This window comes from Macadamia integrifolia, unplaced genomic scaffold (assembly GCF_013358625.1).
Source record: "Macadamia integrifolia cultivar HAES 741 unplaced genomic scaffold, SCU_Mint_v3 scaffold373, whole genome shotgun sequence".
NCBI classification, from domain to species: Eukaryota; Viridiplantae; Streptophyta; class Magnoliopsida; order Proteales; family Proteaceae; genus Macadamia; species Macadamia integrifolia.
This window is the reverse complement of record NW_024869770.1, coordinates 45001-55000: the sequence shown is the minus strand read 5'-3', so window position 1 is coordinate 55000 and position 10000 is coordinate 45001. Positions and strand designations below refer to the sequence as shown.

Here is a 10000-nt window from a genome sequence, read left to right as displayed (position 1 = left end):
TCTTCTCAAACTCACTCTTGCGTTCACTTCTTCTCTTCCCAAGTCCCTTAAGGAGGGTGGTTAGGTTGACTTAGTGCTAGTGGAAGTGCTAAGAGCTTCAATTGTGAGGGAGGCAAGCTTGTGGGATAGGAGACAAGCAAGCTAAATCTGTGGAATAGAGACCAACACCTACACAAGTAAGCAAAGAAGGAGCAAAGGTAAGTTCATCGACTTTGGTGTTGCTATGGGGCCTCGTTTAGCTCGAGGGGAGCAAGTATTGACCGAGGCAAAGTGGGGAGGAGCTCAAAGGCCATGTGGAGCTCAGGGAGGAGCTTGATGGCCAGATGGGGAGCTCAAGGGGTCTTTACAAGGTGCTCTCAACACCATAGTAAGTAACCAAGAGGAGATGGTTGCCACCTTTAAGGCTTAAGTATGCAAAGGGGTTGAATAAGGTGGAAGCTCAATTTGGAGAAGAAGTATGGGAAGAGTTCGAGGGCAGTGGCGAGGGAAGCCACTACCTCTCATGACATGTCTAAAGGAGAGGCACTAAGGCACAAGCGTGATAAGAGGAATCGGTTCAAGCCTAGAGACAAGTGATTCCTATGTGATGAGCTACATTGGTTTAGGGATTGCCCCAGGAGGAAAGCTCTTAGTGCCTTATTGGAGGGAGAGGGCTAAGAGGAAAAGCCACCATGCAAGGGGTCCCCAATGCAACGTGGTGCCACCAGGGCCGAGATAGGGGTCAAGGCCCTTAACACTCAAAAGGGGTTTATGTCTGCAAAAGTGTGCATCAATGCGAAGCCCACACAGGCGAAGGTAGATACAGGAGCCACACACAACCTTGCCTTGACGAAGGAGGCAAAGGAACTCAGGCCAAGGGCGTCCTAAGGCTATCAACTCCAAAGAATTCCCCATAATATTGCTTGAGGGGTCGAGATGAACCTTGGGTCTAAAAGAGTTATCCAACACCATCTAAGGGCTAGGTGCTTTCTTACCCTTAGACCGGAGGGCAAGACAATGAGAATTTGGGAGCAAGCCATCCATGCCAAGAAGAGGAAGATGCAAACGAGAGAACGGAGACAACCAAACGACGTTGTAGGAGGCTCAAGTTATATGACAACAACAAGAACCCCAATAGGTGTTACTCCTTGTGAGAGGGAGGCTAATTTGGTTGCTAGTCCAATCATCTAGAGACACAAACTATCTCCTTACGTGGAGTATTTAGTCAAGTGGAAGGGGCAACCAGAGAGCGATACGAGATGGGAGACAACTGGCATGCTAGACAGCTCATGAATAAAAGTATCACAAGGAGGTTGTGATGAGGGCATCACAGATTTTGGTGGGGGAGAGTGTCATGACCTGCCCAACATAGTTCCATGGGCCTAGCTCACTAAGCCCATGGACTTAGGCCATTGGGCTAAGTAAGGTCCAAGTTCTAGAGTTTTCTACAAAGGTGAAGTAACAATAGATATTTTATTATAGATATTTGTAGAAGATATTCATAGCAGATATTTTGGGAGAGATTTCTAGAGCTCCACTAAGGAGGTAGGAAGCTTCTAGTTTCCTCCCTAACCGTTGGATGGAGGACATTTGTAAATATCTTAGCCATCCATTGTAATTGGGGTAGGTGTTGCCTCATTTGGCAAAGATACTCACCAAGGACCAACTAAGAGTGTTCAACCAAGCAAGTGAGTTCTCAAGCCTTGTACTCAAGAGTTCTCTAGTGCAATACAAGTTCATTCTTCTCAAACTCACTCTTGTGTTCACTTCTTCTCTTCCCAAGTCCTTTAAGAAGGGTGGTTAGGCTAACTTAGTGCAAGTGGAAGTGCTAACTGCCGGCACGGTTGCTTAGAAAGGTCTAAAGCCGTGACAATGTGCTCTTGAATGGCCCAAGTGTGTGCCTACGCGTGCCCCCATGTGTTGACTCCATGTGCCCATGTGTGCACATTGAATGGCCGCACAACACCCCAAGTGTTGACTATATGTGCACATTGAATGGCCCAAGTGTTGCCTAACTGTTCCCATGCATGCCCACAACTGTTGCCTAAGTGTGCACCAAAGTGTGCCTGTGCGTGCTCTTGAATGCCCCAAGTGTCGCCTTAAGTATGCCTATACGTGTCCCCATGTGTTGAATAAGTGTGTCTACGCGTGCACCCAAGTGTAGCCCAATTGTTGCCGAATTGTGCTCTTGAATGCCCCAAAGGTTGCCTAAGTGTGCTCTTGAATGCCGCAAGTGTGCACATATACGTGCCCATGACTATGCCTACGCATGCCCCCCTAAGTGTGCCTAAGTGCATATGAAGGCAGTGCACAAGGCAGCAGTACCACACGCACGGCCGCACAAGGTGCATGCATGGTGGCAGGCTACTGCGCACTTGGCCGCAATCAAGGCCTTACTGCACGGACGATGTTGCACGCACGGGTGCAAGTATGGCAATGCTACCCCACACAAGGTTGCAGGCCATAGCACGCATGACTACTGGCATGGATGCACATGTCGCGTGCATGATGGCAGGTTGTCTTGCACACTGCTGCACTATCGACCGCGCAAGGTTGCGGGCATGGCCGCACATGCTGTGCCCCTGGCTGCCCTACCACTCGCAAGGTTGCGTGCATTGCCAGACGTGCCGCGCACGCGGTTGCAGGCACGACTGCACCACCACGAGCAAGGTTCCGTTGCGTGGTCGCATATGCATAGCACATGGCTGCACTACCACGTGCAAGTTCGCGAGCATGGCCTCCCATGTGGCGATCTTGATGGCTGGCATGGCCACACATGCTATGGGTATTTCAGCACATGGCACGAGCAAGGTTGCAGGCATTGCTGCACTTCTTTGCCCACGTCTGTAGTCCACCATGCACATCGCCGCACACACATGGGTGTTGCCATGGTCCCCATGGCCCATGCAACGGTGGCTCCTTTGCTGCCTTCGGTTGCACACAAGGCACCAACTGCTACACACGTCAAGGCCTTACCCGCACAACATTGTTTGGGTCTTTAAATCATGTTGTGCAAAACATCCCTTTGGGTTAGAAAAGCCTTGCAATTGGCTATTTGGCACTCAAAGTACAATCATTTTCACTTAAACCTCGCATTTCCATTTTTTTGTTATTTTTTGTAATGTTTCAATCATAAAATATTAAAAAATATCAAAATAAGTTGGAATGGTCCAATATCTTTTCAGAACATTCTATCAACCTTTGGAAGACATCCGAAATTTAGTTTTCAGAAAAATACATTAAAATAAAATTTTCATAGTTTTTTGAATTTAATATTTTTTTAATATTAAAAAATTAATAAAATAAATAGATATTTATCAAAAAATATGATTTTTATATGAAAATAATAAATGGATTTTCCTTAATTTTATACCAAGTTTCATTTGATTTGGATATTTGAAGCTCAAAAAATAGTCCGGTATATTTTTTAGGTGGGGTCAGGTCTCCTTCTGGAAAGGGGCAAAGAGCATAAGAGCTACCTTAAGGGAGGGGGGTGCCACTCTCCCCGGGTGGTTTCTGAGGGGCTGTATAGTGGGGTAGCAGACAATGAGCAGGCATGGTAGGCAAACCCAAAAGACCCATGGCATGGGAAAAAAAGTGAAATAGCACGTCGATTTCAATGAGTTGGCCTTGGTGTGCGTCGAGGCCTGCCACTGCATGCGGCTCGATGCGCATGGTTGCCTGCCTTGCGTGCCTTGACCCCATAGCCACTGTCACATGTGCCAGTCACGGCACAGCATACCAAACGAAGGTGCACGTCCTTGCTAATGGTCAGCCCTTCTGTCGCACAACGCCGCCCCCCCTTCTGTCGCATAACATTGCCTGCCACCGTGGGCTACTAGGCGCACATGGCTACCTACCATGCGTTGCCACACCCCTACTTCTGCTGCCACATGTGTCCATCGATGCACAGCATGCCCAACGAAGGCATGGTGTGTGAAAACTTGTACAAGGCGCGTCCATCCCGACGGTCATCCCCTCTGCTACACACAGTTGCCTGCCATTGTGTGCTGCTGGGTGCACATGGCCGCCTGCCTTGTGTTGTTGTGCCTCCACATCTTCAGCAACATGCGTCTGTCATCGTACAGTATTCCCAAGAGTGTCATGGCATGTGCAAAACACCCACACGGAATGTCGATTTTGAAGATTTGGCCCTTGGTGTGCGTTGCGCCTGCCATGGCATGCTACCTAGCCCTCATGGTTGCCTACTATATACTGCTATGCCTCAATAGTTGTTGCCTCCTACGCTCATAGCTGCAGAGAAAGCCCAACAAAGGCTTGGCATGTATGTGAAAACAAGTACATGGCTCGTCTGTCCAGATGGTCAGCCCATCTGCCGCACACCACTACATGCACCCGTGTGCGGCTGGGTGTGCATGGCTCCCTACCTTCCACTGCCATGCCCCCACAGTTGCTGTTACATGTGTTCGTAGCTGCACAGCATTTGAAAACAAGTAAATGGCCAATACATCCCAATGTTCATCCCCTCTGTCACACACTGATGCCTGCCACCTTGGGTTGTTGGGTGCGCAAGGGTTCTTGCCTTGTGCTGCCGTGCCCCCACAGCTATTGCCAAATGTGCCCGTAGTCGCATGGCATACCCAAGATTGGCCTAGCATGTGAAAATCACCATCAAGGCGTGTTGGTTCCGACGACTGCCTTTGATGTATGTTGTGGCTTGCCATGGCGTGCTACTGGGCATGCATGGTTCCCTGCATAGCTGCTGCCACATATGCCGATAGCCACATGACATTCCCAAGAGTTGCATAGCATGTGAAGGACAGCAACACGGCATGATGGTCCAGATGATTAGCCTCTTGTTTTGCACCTTGGCCGGCCAATGCGTGCTGGTGGGTTTGTATGGCTGCCTGCACACTGCACCTACACCCTCACCGTAGCCTACTACCACTTTTGCTAGTTTTTTTACAGCATGCCCAAGAGAGTTATGGCATGTGAAAAACGTGGAAATGACACGTTGGTCCCCTTGATTAATCCCATCTAGGCACCGTGGTAGTTTGACGTGCTTTGCTTCCTACCATGTGCAGTTGTGTTAGTACCACTTTTTGCGAGTGTGGCCATAGTCACGCATTTCCTCCCCTCTTTGCTCTTTGGCTTGTCGTCATATGTAGGTCATGGTGCAAGGGGTGGGCTGCTGTCTACATTGACAGGCCCAATAAATGGGTTCCACGGAATCATTGGTCAAGTCAGTGTGCACAATAAATAATTGTTTGGTCCCCCCCATCCCATTATTATTTTTTTTTAAATTACATTATCATGGGTTTGTTGCTTGCAAGGGTTTTTTCTTGGTCGATTTTTTGGCCTATGCTATTTGGAGAAGTGCGTTTCTAAGTCGTGCCTAGGTGTGGAGGTGTTTGCATGCCATTTTGCGGCCAATGTTATTATATGACATTAACGTGGGTCTCTAGAGAACATAGGTTGCAAGCTTGCAGGTGGAGGTAGATCATGAGTCCCTCCCCCCCTCCTTTCTTTTTAAAAAAAATTCCATTCTCGTGGGTATGTTGCTTGCAAGAGTTGTGTCACGCTCAGTTTTGTGGCCTTTCCTATTTGAAGGAATGCATTTCTAAGTCGCGCCTAGGTGCGGAGGTGTTTGCATGCCTCCTACTGGAAGTGTTATAATACGACATTCATGTGGGTCTCTGATGAACATAGGTTGCAAGCTTGCAAATGGAGAAAAATCACATGTCCCTTGCCCCCTACCCTTGTTCTTTTAAAAAATATGCATTATCATGGGTTTGTTGCTTGCGAGAGCTTTCTCATACTCGGTCTTGTGGCATTTGCTATTTGGCGAATCGCGTTTCTAAGTCACACCTAGGTGGGGAGGTGTTTACATGTCTCCTGCCGCAAGTGTTATAATACGACATTAACGTGGGTCTTCGGAGAACTTAGGTTGCAAGCTTGTAGGTGGAGATAGATCTCGAGTCCCTCGACCCTTGTTGATTGTTGAGATTTTCATGCTTAGTGGGGCTATTGATTTTTCTTCTACCAAATCGTTATTACGTTGTAGTAGGTTTGGTGGTGGATTGTGTCGGTAGTGGACGCAATGCATGTGAGTGGCTATTGTTTTTCTTGTGGTTATGGGCTCTTTGCTTGTGTATTGAACTACTATGCACAGATACCTCTATGGGTTGCGATGGGCCAAAAGTGTCTTTGTCAAGAGCATGAAAATGGTTCCTGTGTTCCTTACCTAGTTGGATGGAAAGAAGCTTCCCCTTAACTCTCATTTCGTCCCTCTTGCCTGCCCTTGTGGTTGCTGTGAGGTGGCTTGGCATACAATGCATATGTCCACTTTCTCTGTATCAGTGGTGCATGTGCACTGTTTGTGCTCTAGGATGCGGGACATTTTGTGGGGCAAGTTGGATGTGTGTGTGTGTCCTCTTGAATCCTTTGGTTGGGACTTGTTGCATAAGAACGATAGATCGCCATTAATGTATGGAGTAGCATCACCCAATGCACAATTGGGGATGTGGTTCATGTAGTGCTTTTGCATCGAGAAGGAAAGTTACCTGGTTGATCCTGCCAGTAGTCATATGCTTGTCTCATAGATTAAGCCATGCATGTGTAAGTATGAACTAATTCAGATAGTGAAACTACGAATGGCTTATTAAATCAGTTATAGTTTGTTTGATGGTATTTGCTACTCGGATAACCGTAGTAATTCTAGAGCTAATACGTGCACTGAACCCCGACTTTTGGAAGGGATGCGTTTATTAGATAAAAGGTCAGCGTCGGCTCTGCCTGTTGCTCTGATGATTCATGATAACTCGATGGATCGCATGGCCTTTGTGCCGACGACGCATCATTCAAATTTATGCCCTATCAACTTTTGAGGGTAGGATAGTGGCCTACTATGGTTGTAACGGGTGACGGAGAATTAGGGTTTGATTCTGGAGAGGAAGCCTGAGAAACGGCTACCACATCCAAGGAATGCAGCAGGCGCGCAAATTACCCAATCCTAACACGGGGAGGTAGTGACAATAAATAACAATACCGGGCTCTTCGAGAATGGTAATTGGAATGAGTACGATCTAAATCCCTTAACGAGGATCCATATGAGGGCAAGTCTGGTGCTAGCAGCCATGGTAATTCCAGTTCCAATAGCGTATATTTAAGTTGTTGCAATTAAAAAGCTCGTAGTTGGACTTTGGGATGGGTTGATCGGTCCACCTCACGGTGTGTACTGATCATCTCGTCCCTTTTATTGGTGATGCACTCCCAGCCTTAATTGCCGGGTTATGCCTCCGACACTGTTACTTTGAAAAAATTAGAGTGTTGAAAGCAAGCCTATGCTTTGGATACATTAGCATGGGATAACATCATAGGATTTCGGTCCTATTACGTTGGCCTTCGGGATCGGAGCGATGATTAACAGGGACAGTCAAGGGCAATCGTATTTCATAGTCAGAAGTGAAATTCTTGGATTTATGAAAGACGAACCACTGCGAAAGCATTTGCCAAGGATATTTTCATTAATCAAGAATGAAAGTTGGGAGATTGAAGATGATCAGATACTATCCTAGTCTCAACCATAAACCTTACGAGAAATCAAAATTTTGGGTTCCAGGGGGAGTATGGTTGCAAGGCTGAAACTTAAAGGAATTGACGGAAGGGCACCACCAGGAGTGGAGCCTGCGGCTTAATTTGACTCAACTCGGGGAAACTTACCAGGTCCAGACATAGTAAGGATTGACAAACTGAGAGCTCTTTCTTGATTCTATGGGTGGTGGTGCATGGCCGTTCTTAGTTGGTGGAGCGATTTGTCTGGTTAATTTCGTTAACGAACGAGACCTCAGCCTGCTAACTAGCTATGTGGAGGTGACCCTCCACGGCCAACTTCTTAGAGGGACTATGGCCGTTTAGGCCATGAAAGTTTGAGGCAATAACAAGTATGTGATGCCCTTAGATGTTGTGGGTCGCATGCACTACAGTGATGTATTCAACGAGTCTATAGCCTTGGCCGACGAGCCCGGGTAATCTTTAGAAATTTCATCATGATGGGGATAGATCATTGTAATTGTTGGTCTTCAACAAGGAAATCCTAGTAAGTGCGGGTCATCAGCTCGCGTTGACTATGTCCCTGCCCTTTGTACACTCCGCCCATCGATCCTACTAATTGAATGGTCCGGTGAAGTATTCGGATCGCGGCAATGTGGGTGGTTCACCTCCGTTGACGTCGCAAGAAGTCCACTGAAACATATCATTTAGAGGAAGGAGAAGTCGTAACAAGGTTTCTATAGGGGAACTTGTGAAAGGATCATTGTCGATACCAGCCCAGCAAGACCTGTGAACATGTTGTATTACGCCATCAAGGTAGGGCGTGGGAGCGTGAGCTCCTTCCTTCCCGACCCTTGTAAAAGGTTGGCCTGCAATCCTTCGTAGCATTCAACACAAACATAACCACCGGCACAGTCGGTGCCAAGGAACTCACAACGGAAAGGACATGACATCATTGTGCCTTTGGTGTGGTGTGGTCATTCTAGAACCGAATCTATCTTAACGACTCTCGGCAATGGATATCTCAGCTCTTGCATCAATGAAGAACATAGCAAAATGCGATACTTGATGTGAATTGCAGAATCCCGTGAACCATCGAGTCTTTGAACGCAAGTTGCACCCTAGGACATCGGGCTGAGGGCACGCCTGCCTGGGCATCACGCGTCATGTTGCCCCACCTCCTTTGCCCCTTGTGGTGGTGGTACGGAGCGAAGATTGGCCCCCCGTGTCTCTGCTTGAGGTGCGATCGTCCCAAAGTCAAGGGCCCTTGTGTGGCAAGTGTCACGATGAGTGGTGGTTTGAGCCACTTTGCCATTGTTTGGACATCATGTGCGTGTTCTGCTCCCATTGGGCTCTGGTGACCCTAATTTCCGTTCGATGGCATTTCAACTGCGACCCTAGGTCAGGCGGGGTGACCCACTGAGTTTAAGCATATCAATAAGCAGAGGACAAGAAACTTACGAGGATTCCCTTAGTAACAGCGAGCGAACCGGGAAGAGCCCAACTTGAGAATCAGGCGGTTTAGTCATTCAAATTGTAGTCTTTAGAAGCATCCTCAGCGGCGGACCAGAGAGGGTGAAATCCCCATCATGTCCGTACCCTGTTGCACTACGAGGAGCTATCAGCGAGTCGGGTTGTTTGGGAATACAGCCCCAATTGGGCGGTAAATTCCATCCAAGGCTAAATATGGGTGAGAGAACGGTAGCGAACAAGTACCGCGAGGGAAAGATGAAAAGGACTTTGAAAATAGAGTCAAAGAGTGCTTGAAATTGTTAGGAGGGAAGAGGATGGGGGCCGGCGATGCGTCTCGATCGGATGCGGAACAGTTAATAGCCGATCTATCGCTCGACTCGGGGCGTGGACCGATGTGGATTGCGGCGGCGTCCCAAGCCCGAGTTGTCACGTTATGCCTGAGGAGATGTCGTCGCCACAATCATGGTAGGTAGCATGCACCTCGATGGCATGCCTATTGGCAACTGCATGCTTCGGGCATCAGCCTGTCGAGCTCCCCCTTCGACCAGTCTTGAAACACGGACCAAGGAGTCTGACATGCGTGCAAGTAAAACCTGTAAGGCGTAAGGAAGCTGACTGGTGGGATCCCTTGTGGGTTGCACCATCGACCGACCTTGATCTACTGTGAAGGGTTCGAGTGAGAGCATACCTATCGAAACCCGAAAGATGGTGAACTATGCCTGAGCGGGTTGAAGCCAGAGGAAACTCTGGTGGAGGCCCACAGCGATACTGATGTGCAAATCGTTCATTTGACTTGGGTATAGGGGAGAAAGACTAATCAAACCAAATAGTAGCTGGTTCCCTCTGAAGTTTCCCTTAGGATAGCTGGAGCCCGCGGGCGAGTTTTATCGGGTAAATCCAATGATTAGAGGCATCAGAGGCGCAACACCCTCGACCTATTCTCAAAATTTAAATAGGTAGGATGGAGTGGCTGCTTCGTTGAGCCGCTCCATGGAATTGAGAGCTCCAAGTGGGCCATTTTTGGTAAGAAGAACTG

At 48.1% G+C, this 10000-nt stretch overlaps 2 non-coding genes across 2 annotated transcripts in view; both read left to right on the top strand.

Annotated features, from left to right (window-relative positions):
- Nucleotides 1-8495: 8495 nt before the first annotated feature.
- Nucleotides 8496-8651, top strand: LOC122068340. Its single transcript, XR_006137083.1, has one exon. It is a non-coding gene; the product is annotated as a 5.8S ribosomal RNA (ribosomal RNA).
- Nucleotides 8652-8883: 232 nt separating this feature from the next.
- Nucleotides 8884-10000, top strand: part of LOC122068359 — a 3361-nt gene continuing 2244 nt past the window's right edge. The window contains exon 1 of the ribosomal RNA XR_006137097.1: nucleotides 8884-10000. This exon is cut by the window's right edge and continues 2244 nt beyond it. This is a non-coding gene — a ribosomal RNA (28S ribosomal RNA).